The sequence below is a fragment of the Theropithecus gelada genome, chromosome 2 (assembly GCF_003255815.1).
Source record: "Theropithecus gelada isolate Dixy chromosome 2, Tgel_1.0, whole genome shotgun sequence".
In the NCBI taxonomy this organism is placed as follows: domain Eukaryota; kingdom Metazoa; phylum Chordata; class Mammalia; order Primates; family Cercopithecidae; genus Theropithecus; species Theropithecus gelada.
In genome coordinates this window covers 100,023,021-100,036,658 of record NC_037669.1, presented here as the reverse complement: position 1 = coordinate 100,036,658, position 13,638 = coordinate 100,023,021, and the positions used below count along the sequence as shown (strand labels likewise).

The 13,638-nt window shown below is 42.9% G+C and overlaps 1 pseudogene; it reads right to left on the bottom strand.

Annotated features, from left to right (window-relative positions):
- Positions 1–9,724: 9,724 nt before the first annotated feature.
- LOC112619018 lies at positions 9,725–10,296 on the bottom strand (annotated as a pseudogene).
- Positions 10,297–13,638: the final 3,342 nt, after the last annotated feature.

Below are 13,638 nucleotides of genomic sequence, written 5' to 3'. Positions count from 1 at the left end.
TGGTAGTGGTGTAAGAAATAATGACCAGCCACGGTGTCTCATGCCTATAATCCCAGCACTTTGGGAGGCCAAGGTGGGCAGATCACTTGAGGCTGGGAGTTTGAGACCAGCCAGGCCAATATGGTGAAACCCCATGTCTACTAAAACTGCAAAAAATTAGCCAGTGCGCACCTGTAGTCCCAGCTGCCTGAGGCTGAGGCATCAGAATCTCTTGAAACTAGAGGGTGGAGGTTGCAGTGAGCCAAGGTGGAACCACTGCACTCCAGCCTGGGCAATAGAGCAAGACTCTCTTAAAAATACATATAATTTGCAGTTCTTAATTAAGAGATTTCTGCAGCTCATCTTGAGTTCTAGGCTCCTTTCTATTAAGTAGTAGTTATTTACTTGGTTGTACGAGCCATGCCACTAAAACCATTTAGCCAATGCAAAGAAATGCATCTACGGGGCAAGCTTTTTAGCTTACTACAGTTGGATAAGGATGGTACAGGAAAAAAAGTCTTATTTTGGGACCAGTGAGCCCTAATGAGCCCTTGCCTGTATTTTGGTGATACTGGTTTTTGGGAAAACAAAATCAGCCCCCACAAAGTTGCCCCTTAAAGACAGTAAGTGATAAACAGGTTTGTTATTTTCTCACCTCATCCTTCCTCCAATACAATAAGACAGACTATTAAGAGGTATACACCAGAATATAGACCCAAATTTGATAAGCTCATTTCTGGAAAACATCAGTATAGTTTGATGAAGATCAAGAGGTTTGGGAGAATTTTCCAAGTTATTAAGAACCTGCTACGTTTTCATCTGTAATCTTGTATAATAGCACCCTGTTGAGGAGTGCTATGGAAATAGTAAAGCAGAAGTTTATATTAACAGCCACATTCAAGTGCAGCCTAAATAAATACATCTGCTGAGAGCTGAGCTAGTGCCAAGAAAAGAATGTATATTAGATGAGAAAGAAAGCACCCCTCATCCTGGGACCCATAGACAAGCTCTGTAGTAATCACTTCCTGTGTCAGTCCAAAGTGGGTGGGATTAAAAGGCTTGAGGAAAACTCTGGATTTCATGAAGAGCACCTTTCCTGATTCTCTTCCCTTCAGCCTATGAGTTCCAGACACCTGATTGGACTTTGAACTTGTGTGGCAGTCCCAATCTTTAGAGCAAGAAAGAGACTAGGAGGCATTGTGTAACTGTGGAGGAAAGATAACATGTCTTAGAGATGCAGCAAATTGGCAGTAGCCAAACTGGATATCTCTCTGTGTCCTCCATGTTGGAAGGTCTTGATCTGCAGTTTCTTTAGTGGTTTATACTTCAGGCTGCACAATGCATAATACCAAGTAGAAGACAAATAGGTTTATCCCTAGACTTTTACACTTGGAGACGCCATTAGGAAGTTAAGACCTTTGGTTGAATCGTAGCCTGGAGTAAAGTGCTGCCAGCAGCAATGTCCTCTGCCTTTCAGTCCTGGCTCTCCTGAGGCAGAGGAAACCCCACAGAAGCAGTCTGATCAACCTGCTTAGGAACTTGAGTAACAGGAACTGTTCTCTTAACCATTCTAGAAATGGGGTGGCTCTGATCATATGGAAGGGACAGTTCTAGTTCCAGTCATGATGGCAGTTAACCAAAAGAACTTGAGAAATATGGAGTGGTAATGCAGGCTTCTGTGTGCCATGTGTATGCCACCAGCCTGGCTCCACCTAATGGAATGGGTAATGACAGCTTGGGAAAAGGCAACCTCATTTGACCGCCTCCACACACCAGTTGCACTGGGTTTCTGAGGACTCTGCTTACCAAGCCAGAGGTCCATTTGGGAGAGAAACAAAGGCATGATCCTGCTGTAACTAAATCCAAGGGAGTCCTCAATTGTGGACTGTGATGACTTGACAAGCAAGAGGTAGCCAGGTGACATTTTGCTTGTCTGGGATCAAAGGGCCAAGTGAATCAGCTAGAATTAAGCAGGAGCAAAATTATATCAGGAGGCCTCAGCATTGAACACTCTTCACATAGTCATGTGGGCACTTAACTCCTTTTTATCTAGATAATGGAAGCATGGAAAAAAAAATCATAGATCAGAGGAATAGGCTATATTCCTCCCCCCCCCCCCCGGAAAACCATTCAGAGGGGAATTAATACTGATGAGAGGAGGGAATGCCAGACTCCTCCAATGTTCCTTACCCAGCATCATTGTGTTAGATGACTTTAGGGATTCTCTGAGCTACACAAGAGAACACAAAATGGCATTTTAAGACTGGGTGCGGTGGCTCATACCTGTAATCGCAGCACTTTGGGAGGCCAAGGCAGGTGAATCACCTGAGGTCGGGAGTTCAAGACCAGCCTGACCAACATGAAGCCGCCCCACCTGTACTAAAAATACAAAATTAGCTGGGCGTGATGGTGCATGCCTGTAATCCCAGCTACTCGGGAGGCTGAGGCAGGAGAATCACTTGAACTCTGGAGGCGGAGGTTGTGGTGAGCCGAGATCGCGCCCTTGCACTCCAGCCTGGGCAACAAGAGTGAAACTCCATTTCAAAAAAAAAAAAAGAAAAACTGAAATGGCAATTTAAACTCAGCATTGGCTTGTAAGGATGCCATTGTGGGTCAGGTTGGCTCACCTGGTAAGTCGTCAGTCTGATTTTGAACCTACCACGGGTAGCAGTAGATCTGCTGTGGTATGTAGATAACTCTGCACCCTGTGAACTGAGGGCCCTGATGCTGCATGATGCTGGATCTAGGTGCCTTCATCTCAAACTAGTGAACAGCCTACAGACATATTTCATGCAAAAAGCAATGACATATAGAAGAGCGCCATTCATTCAAGGCACAAAAGAAGTTTAAAGCCCCCACAGGGAATCTAATTGATCTCAGGCCTCACGCTGGACTTCAACTGCAGCTCCCTGTTCTAGCCTAGAAGGTTTTGAAGGGCCTCGGGTCTATAGAATGGTCCAGAAGGAAGCTAGCTTTAATCCCAGAGTTTGTCTCCATGTGTCCTTTACCCATTCTTACCAGGACCCCAGACCCCACCTCCTGAGTCCACTGAGCAAGGAACAACATATTGTCTGGAGAGTGGAGAGAGAACTTTTTAAAAACGTTTTTATTTTATTTATTTATTTATCTATCTATCTATTTATTTATTTATTTATTTTTGAGACAGAGTTTCACTCTTGTTGCCTAGGCTGGACTGCAATGGCGCGATCTCAGCTCACCACAACCTCCGCCTCCCGGGTTCAAGCTATTCTCCTGCCTCAGCCTCCTGAGTCGCTGGGATTACAGGCGTGTGCCACCACGCCCAGCTAATTTTGTGTTTTCAGTAGAGACGGGGTTTCTCCATGTTGTTCAGGCTGATCTCGAACTCCCGACCTCAGGTGATGCGCCTGCTTCAGCCTCCCAAAATGCTGAGATTACAAGTGTGAGCCACCTGTAATTTTTCTATTAAAAATACAAAAATTAGCCAGGCATGGTGGCACACTCAGGAAGCTGAGGCAAGAGAATCAGTTAAACCAGGGAGGCGGAGGTTGTAGTGAGCCGAGATCACATCACTGCACCCAGCCTGGGTGACAGAGCAAGACTCTGTCTCAAAATTAAAATTAAAAAAGAAAAAGAAAAGGCCCACCCCCACCCACTCCCTGATCATAAACATCCACTCTTAGTGCATCGCTGCCATTGACTTGTTAAAACACACAGAAAAGCTTAGCCCAATACTAGCATCATGAAGAATAGTAAATGAGTGGCCAGACACACTGAATGGGAACCAGTAATAGCCCACTTGGTAGATGAAGTATGTTGTAATGAAATACAGGGTACCCGGTGAATGATGCTATTACAGAAGAAATTGAAGGGGGCTGATTCCTGCAAGTATGCAGTCCTTTATCACCCCCTTGTGGCCACTTAAACAACTGGGAGACTCCTGGCAGTTTACATACATTACGAAGGTTTAAGTTGCAGTCATCATGAAAGCACCAGCTGACAGGTTAGATTTTGTCATCACTCAAATGTGATCCAGAAATTAATCTAGCCAATCATTTATTATTATAATTCATATAAATCAATTGCAATTTTTCTTTACCTGGGAGAGACAACAATGTTTTCATGGTCTTGCCCTGAGGATATATAAAGTACCTCAGCTGCTATCTACCATGGTGGTGGTAGCAGGAATTTAAATGTAAACAGAGACTTCTGTTTATAGCCTTCAGGGAATGAATGATTAAGCTAGAAAACAGTCAAGACTCCTAAATTGTCGCTTGTTGAGAAACACAATCTGGAATTTGGATACACACACCCTAAAAAGTCAGTGCTGTCAGTCTAAACCTCTGTCTTAGGCCAAAACACAAGTTAATATGCCTTTCACTTACAAGGTTGCCTAAAGACTTTTGTCTGGGAAAAGTAGTGTCAGGATTCCTTAAAACCCCTCAATGCCACAATACATGATGCCATTCCAGTAGATCTGAAGAACCCAGAACAGGACTCATTTGGAAAACTAATCATTAGGAACGTACTCATTTGCAGAGCCTCTGGCAGATCTCACCTGCACAGGTAGGGGAGGGCAAATGAGAGCTCAGTAGTAACCTGGAAATGGTGCTCTAGGGATTTGGTCCCACAGGAATCAACAGCAGCATCACCAGATGGGCCCCTGGTTAGAGATCCCCACAAGAGGTGTTAAGAGGTATTACTTTAGAAAACCTACTATCTCTTTAACAGCAGATCCTTTGGGCCTTTCTACATTGTTATCAAACATTGCCCCTCATTTTCTCACTTCTCTTGCATTAATAAAAATAGCTAATTCCTTTCCAACACTTACATTGTAGGCCCAGCTCTGAGAATTCTACATGCATCAGCTCATGTAATTCTCTTCAGAGACATCATGACCCAGCATAGATTCCCTGGCTTACCATCACAATCACACCCCTTGCAAATATCATCTCCCCTTGATCCTTTCTCCTTTTTTTTTTTTTTTTTTTTTTAATTCATTTGACAAAACCCCAGTCCAATCCTTGTTCAACCTAACCTTATCTGACTGCTCCACAACAGCACATAACACCTAGAGATAGCTGGCGGTGGGGCAGGGGGAAAGATGGCTTTTCTTTCTTCCTTTCCCTTTACCAGTCCCTCCTCCATTCTCCACTGAGCAAGGTGAAGGCTTTGTCTTATCCGTCATTGAGGTATTTGACCGTCTTCATTTTCCCACCTCCAAATCTACCCTTTGGAGGCAGTGTTGCATACTCTGTCCTCTTTCCCATACAAGGCATGAAGTACACTTGCTCCACCCATCAAAACAAATCCCTCCATTTGTGTCCTGGGTGCCATCTCCTCTTCTCCATAAATTACCACTGTAATTACCTCCTTTCTTCCGAATCATCAGTTCTTCCTGTCTACTGGATCATTTTCATCAGATGGAAACGTTATCTAATACTGCCAGTCTTTCAAATAGAAGAAAAGAAAACCATGGATCTCACATTCCCTTCAGCAAACAAAGAAAGAGCCTGCTTCTTTACCCCCAAACTCTTTCCCCAGTCGGCCTCATCTAAGTAAATGGCACTGCCATCCATAGAATTGCTCAAACTTAAAACTTTATCTTTGAATCTTCTCTTCCTTTACTGCCTCTACCCCGTCCGATCTAATGGGGTCTTACTGTTTCTACTTGCAAAATGTACCATATCCATCCTTTCCCCTACCCCAACTTCTGACTAGTGCACCTGACAAGCACCATTGTTTTGCACCTGGATTACTACAGTAGCTCTCCAGCTGGTCTTCTTGAATCATTCACCACACAGAAGCCTGAGTTTTCTCTAAAATTCAAGTGAGATTATATCAGTTCTCTGCACAAAATCTTCTGAAGGCTTCTCATTGTACTTAACATTAACTCCAAACATATTACAGTGGCTTACAGGATGCCACATCACCTGTTCCCTGCCTATCCCTTGTTCTCACCATCTACTCTCTGACTCTCCACTACACACACGACCAGACCCACTGGTCTTCAACCTTAAAGCATTTGCACTCCATGTTCATTCAGTTGGTCCAGAATACTCTGCTCTGCTCCCCATCTCCCTTCTTGTCCCTCAATTTCAGTTCAAACCTCATCTGAAGGAGCCCATCTCTGACCACCCAATCTAAATAAGCCCCTCACCACCCATCCCTAACACAGCACCCTGTATTTTGTTTTGTTTATAATATTTATCTTTATTTAACAACATCTTGCTCATTGTTTTGCTAGTTTACCTTGCATCTCCTTACCACTAACATGTAAGGTATACTAGAGATACTTGTAGGAGATGCTGTCAGTGCCTCACCCATATCCCTTAGCACTCACCTTTCCCACAGATGTGCCCTGGATGCTCCAACTGCAAGCATCTGTGTCCAACTGCGAGCATTGCTTGAGGGCATTCCCTGCCCACAGGAGCATGCAAGGGAGGGAAATACTTGAGATTGGGGCAGGATGGAAATACTAGGGAGTTAACACCTGCCCCCGCACCCCTCACACTAGCAACCTTCAATCAGTGGCAGATGGAAATTGCTATATAAGTAACCCAGCTGGAAATACTAGGGAGTTAACACCTGCCCCCTGCACCCCTCACACTAGCAACCTTCAATCAATGGCAGGTGGAAATTGCTATGTAAGTATCCCAGCTCACTTACCCTCAGGTAAGAAAAGCATGGAAGCATGGTCTACACTGACTCCCAGGATTTCCCAGCAAGATTGGACCTCAGTTGCCGATAACAGTAAACTGTCAATAAAGTACCATTTATTGGCTCCCTTACCTTCCCTTCTCTGTCTCATTTTCCCATACCTCTGCCTATGCTTTCTGAGATCACCTCCCAAATAAACTACTAGCACTTATATCCTTATCATAGCCTTCTAGGGGAACCCAACTTAAGATATCTTTGGACCTCCTACCCCAGTTTAGATCAGGGTCTGAAATACAATAAGTGCTCAAACCTATTGTACAAATGAGTCAATCTCCCTCCCTGTGACCACCACTCACCCTTTGGGAAACTCCAGTCTTATCTATTATACGTAACGTATCTGTGTGTCATTTTCCATTCTGAAGACATTTGGAGCTTGTACATCTCTGAAATGGGAAGAGACTAGATTTTTGTAACAGGATTGCTTGAACATAATTATTTCTGGTAAGCCACCTCCTTACTCTTTCTTTCATGCTTCTCCCCTGGAGCAGGGGAAGAAGAAGGGAGTTCAGTTCCGGGAGAAAGGAAGCTGGAAAAATGAATGCCTGGCAAGGACATATTCTACCAGGGCCTTGGAAAGACTTGGGTTCTAGGCCCCTTTGCCCTTTGCTGACATTTTCCCAGTGGCCTAGCTTGCCCAGATGCTGGGTGAGACTTAGTTATCTTCTTATCACAATCATTCTACACACGCAAGAAGTATCCATGGGGAAAAGGGTGGATTATTTAGTTGAAGGTGTTGGGAAATTTGGCTCAATGAAGAAAAAGTTGGGTCCCTACTCCATACCACAAACACTAGTGGATTGCAGATGGATTAAAGACCTAATTGTGAAAGGCAAAACTGTAAAGGTAATCAAAGAAACCTAGAAAGATATGTTGTGACTGGGACAAAAAATAAGTGTTCTTTAATTGGTAAAATAAGCTGGGTGCAGTGGCTCACACCTGTAATCCCAGTGCTTTGGAAGGCAGAGGCAAGAAGATGGCTTATAGCCAGGAGTTCTAGGCCAGCCTGGGAAACAAAGCAAGACCCCATCTCTACAAAATATTTTAAAAATTAGCCAAGCGTAGTGTCACACACCTGTAGTCCCAGCTATCGGGAAGCTGGGGCAGGAGGATTACTCGAGCCCAGGGGTTTGAAACTGCAGTAAGCTATTATCACACCACTGCACTCCAGCCTGGGTGACAGAGTGACACCCTGTCTCTGAAAAAATAATATGGTAAAATATACATAACATAAAATTTATCATCTTGACTTTTTTATTGCATATCACTCCTTTACTATACTAAACTAGAAAAAAAGTGTAGTACAGTTATTCTGAAAAAGAATACTGGGACCATGTGACAGGGCAAAGCAACTAGAACATGATTAAGAAATCAGGCACAGTGAAAGACACACTTGGACGTGCTCAAGAGGCATTTCACTGCCACAAAACAAGGCTGGGGAGGGATTCTAAAATATACAGCAGAATGCACTTCTACCCTTAGAAGCCAAAAGGCTTATCCCATGTTGGTGTGAGGAATGGCTTACTTTCTGATGACCATACATGGGACCAACTATTTCAACTACCACTAGAAACTCCAAAGTGTTTGTGTGTATGTGTATGTGTGTGTGTATATATATACACACATACACACAAATATATGCACACACATATACATATATAGACAAAATTTAAGTTTATGCGTTGAATTATGTGTTAAGTTTATGTGTTGCATTTACTTTTACAAACATATATATACACACATAGGTGTTGCATTTACTTATACATAATATCTATATTTTATATAGATAAAAATTATATATATCTATATTTTATATATAGATATTATATATAAAAAATTTTATAGCCGGGTGCAGTGGCTCACACCTGTAATCCCAGCACTTTGGGAGGCCGAGGCAGGCAGATCACAAGGTCAGGAGATCGAGACCATCCTGGCTAACACGGTGAAACCCCATCTCTATAAAAATACACAAAATTAGCCGGGCGTGGTGGCAGACGCCTGTAGTCCCAGCTACTCGGGAGGCTGAGGCAGGAGAATGGCGTGAACCCAGGAGGCAGAGCTTGCAGCAAACCAAGATCTCACCACTGCACTCCAGCCTGGGCGACGAGCGAGACTCTGTCTCAAAAACAAACAAACAAACAAACAAACAAAATTTTGTAAATGCAACATATAAACTTAATTGAGGATTGATCCCAACCTTCTAAAGCCAACTTCTCTGGCATCAGGGAGGAAATAGTTGATTTTTTTTTTAACATTCCTATGTAAGTTACATTTATCTTCCACTGAAATGACTAACCCCACCACCCAAGTCAGTGACTTAACCACAGAAGGGCACAGGACTGGCTCCTGGGGTCAAATAGGTGCTCTTGCTTCATTGCTTCTTGCTTCTTCATTGGTCATGCTTTAGCATGGTTCCTCCCTCTCCCCTTCTCAAGCTGGTCCCTAGTAAACATAGCCCTGGCAAAAACCAGAGTTACTACCTCTGAACTCTCTTTGGCTAAGAGGAGCCTTCCCTCAGTGTGGACTGAGATCCCATGCCCCAGAGGCGCTATTCCAATCCAGTTGTATGAAGGGAGTGGGTGTAGGAGATAAAATGGCTGAAAGGAAAATGGAAGCCACTGGTCCTCATCTGCAGCTACAACTTAAGATGACTATGGCTGGGCACGGTGGCTCATGCCTGTAATCCCAGCACTTTGGGAGGCTGAGACAGGTGGATCACCTGAGGTCAGGAATTTGAGACCAGCCTGGCCAACATGGTGAAACCTCATTTCTACCAAAAATACAAAAATTAGCTAGGCATGGTGCCATATTCCTATTGTCCCAGCCACTCGGGAAACTGAAGCAGGATGATCATTTGAACATGGGAGGCAGAGGTTGCAGTCAGCTGAGATTGTGACACTGCACTCCAGACTGGCTGACACAGTGAGACCCCGTTTCAAAAAAAAAAAAAAAAATGACCATGAAGTGGTCAATGTGACATATGCAGAAGTGCAGAGGAAAGGATAGGCAGAGAGGGCATTCCTTGGGACAGTAATCTGCCTGCTGGCCTTTATTTCTTGACCTTGCTCCCAACAGCCATAGCTTCCACGGCTTTACACACAGTCTCTTCATCCCCCCCAGGAACTACATGGGCTTGGTGGGCTTCAAGTTCTTGTCCAATATAGAGACAATGGGAATACCAGTTGGCAGGTCCAGCTCCATGACAGCCTCTTCAGAGAGACCCTCCAGATGCTCGACAATGCCCTGAAGGCTGTTGCCATCAGCTGCAATCAGTACCCATTTCCCCTCCTTGATCCAGGAAACTATTTCTTCTTTCCAAAAGAGCAGAGCTATGGCAGTAGTGTCCTTCAGACTTCCACAGGAGGGTAGCTGATCTTTCGTGAGATCTGCATACTTGCTCTTCTCACTGGTGTTGCCTTAGAAGGAGTGGTTGGGCTCCATCAGAGGTGATGAGACATCATAGGAGCACCTCCAGATCTTTACCGAGGCCTGCTCATGCTTGGCAGCAGCTTCGGCTTTATTAAGGCCAGTTAGAACCCCATAGTGGCACTCATTCCAAGTCCTCATTACAGGCAGCCACATATGATCAATGGCATGCAGCACTGTGCAGAGGATCCAGATGGCTTTTCCTCCCACTGCCCAAGCCACCACACCTCACAGAAAAGTATCAGGCTGATCATGGTCCCTTGGACTCAGATCCCTCCAGGCCACTGCCACAAGGTCTTTTTAAACAGCTTTGTTGAGATATAATTCACATAGCAAAAAATTCAGCTATTTAAAGTGTACAGTTCAGTGTGGTTTTAGTATATTCCCAAAGTTGTACAACATCACTACAATCGGTTGTGGAATATTTTCATCACCCCCGCAAAGAAACGTTGTACCCATTAGCAGTCATTCCTCATTCACGTGTTTTCTTCTAGGAATGTGTAGTTTTAGGTCTCACATTTAAGTCTTTGGTCCAGTTTCAGTTAACTTCTGTGTATTGGTATAAGGCAGGAATTCAAATTCATGCTTGTACATGTAGATAACCAGTTATTCCAGCACCATTTGTTAAAAAGACTAGTCTTTTGCCTGTTGAATCATCCTGGCATCCTTATTGAAAATCCGTTGGCCATAGATGAGAGTTTATTTTTGGACTCACAATTCTGTTCCATTGATCTGTTAATGTATCTTCATGCCAAAACCACACTGTCTTAATTACTGCAGCTTTGTAGTGAGTTTGAAATTGGGAATGTGAGTCCTCTAACTTTGTTCTTTTCCAAGATTGTTTTGGCTTGTCTATGTCTCTTCCAGTTCAGCTAGTTACAAAGTATCATTTTGCCTCTCATCTGAGGCTGTGTCCTGTACATAGATTTTTCTCAGGAACCTTGTCAGGAGGTCTTGAGTCAGCGGTGACTGAATGTCCTAGCCATCATCCCAGCTCATGGTATCCCAATCTCATCTTTATACCAACACTATAAACTACCTAACCCACTTTGTCACTCAACTTGGCTCCTAAAATCCCAGCCTGAGCCAGAGTCCTTCTCCCCAAATGCCTGAAGGCAGGGCAACTCCATGATAAAACCCAAGTAAGCTGCCCAGGTGTTTGCAGTCTCACAATGATTGGGTTTTCCTCTGCTAGGAAAAGAGAGAGAGAGAATTTAAAAATAAGTAAACATAAACAACATTTATTTTGAAAATGTTTTCTTTTTCTTGGTTTTCTTGCTATGGGTTTCTATTAAATCTAAATTAGTATAAGAATCCTAGAAGAAAGCCTAGGAAATACCACTCTGGACATGGGCCTTAGGAAAGAATTTATGACAAAGTCCTCAAAAGCAATTGTGACAAAAAAAAATTGACAAATGAGAGGTAATTAAAGAGCTTCTGCACAGCAGAGGAAACTGTCAGCAGAGTAAACAGACAAGACAACCTACAGAATGGGAGAAAATATTTGCAAACTATGCATCCAACAAAAGTCTAATATCCAGAATCTATAAGAAACTTAAACAATTAAACACACACACAAAAAAACAAAGAACTGCATTAAAAAATGGGCAAAAGATATGAGAAGACACTTTTCAAAGAAGACATACAAGCGGCCAACAAACATGACAAAATGCTCGTCGTCACTAATCAGAAGAGAAATGCAAATCAAAACCACAATGAGATACCAGCCCGCAGCAATCACAATGGTCATTATTAAAAAGTCAAAAAACAACAGATGTTGGTGAGGCGGAGGAGAAAAGGGAACACTTATAATACCGTTGGTGGGAATGTAAATTGGTTCAGCCACTGTGGAAAGCAGTTTGGAGATTTAAAACAGAACCACCATTCGACTCAGCAATCCCATTACTGTATATTCATCCAAAAGCAAGCAAATCATTCTACCAAAAAGACACGTGCACTCACATGTTCACTGCAGCACTATTCACAATAGCAAAGTCATAGAATCAACCTAGGTGCCCATCAACAGTGGATTGGATAAAGAAAATATCGCATATATACACCATGGAATACTATATATAAAAGAATGAAATCATGTCCTTTGCAACAACATGGATGCAGCTGGAGGCCATTATCCTAAGAAAAATTAAAGCAGGAACAGAAAACCAAATACCACATGTTCTCACTTATAATTGGGAGCTAAACGTCAGGTACTCATGGCATAAGGATGGCAGCAATAGACGCTGGGGACTATAAGAGTAGGGAAGAAAGGAGGAGGGCAAGGGTCAAAAAACTAACTGTTGGGTACTATGCTCAGCATCTGAGTGACAGAATTATTTGGACCCCAAACTTCAGCATCACACAATATACCCAGGTCACAAACCTGCACTTGTACCCCCAAATCCAAAATAAAAGTTGAAAAGGAAAAAATAAAGTTCTATAATGATACTTTAACACAAACTTTTTCTACAAATATTAATAGTAAATATTTTAGGCTCACAGATTGAATGATCTCTGCTGCAACTGCTCAACTCTGCTATTGAAGCAAGAAGCTGCCGTAGAGTATATAAATGAATGAATGTGGCTGTGTTCCAATAAAACTTTATAGACACTAAAATTGCAATTTTATATAATTTTCAGATGTCACAAAATACTATTCACCTTTTGATTTTTGTCACCAACAATTTTTAAATGGGGGAAAATTTCTTTCTTAACTATAGTTAACTATACTTTTTGGACCATATTAAAACAATAGGTAGGACAGATTTAGTCTGAGGTCCACAGTTTGCTGACCCTGGATTTAATGTGACACAGGAATCGTGGCACTTGAAGGAACCATACACTGAACCAAGAACTTTTGATTAAGCAGCTCATTCCAATTAAAACAGTATTTGCACACCATAGTTGGCCTCAGGTTTTCATGTGAAGCCCCTGAAAGTAGGTTACCCCAATAGCAGTGGACAAAAGCCTATTTAGAGAGACATTTCCAAAGCAGTCCAGAGAGAGACCTGAGTTAGAGGCCTCTTGGCCTTAAGGTCCTTGGATATTTTCCCCAGGTGGTCAGGACCATGCTAGTGCCTGAGTCTAAGAACCAAAATTGCCTCCAGAGTTGCAAGCACATCCCTGCTCAATTTAGAGAGGGAGAGAAAAAAATAAAAACATCATTCAGAATTGCCTTTTTGGCACAGGCAGTGTTGGTGTCATGAAGAGTTTTTGTTAAAAGGCCTAGATTCTGTCCTGGCTCTGCTGTCAGCTCCTGTGACCAGGAGACGTTCTAAGCCCTGATTGCCCAGTCAAAATCCTGGTGCCGTTGATTTCTAGCTGTGCCATATTAGAAATCAACAAGCCTCAGTTTGTTGATTTTTAACAAACTGAGGGATATCTCAATTTCCATATATATAACGTGGAGACATATCTTCCAAGCCTCTGTTTCCATATCTATAAAGTGGACACGATGATGATAGCCTCAGGGACCCATTCTGGGGATTTCATTGCATAGTGCTTTGCACACAATATGCATTTAACAAATGTTAGCTTTTC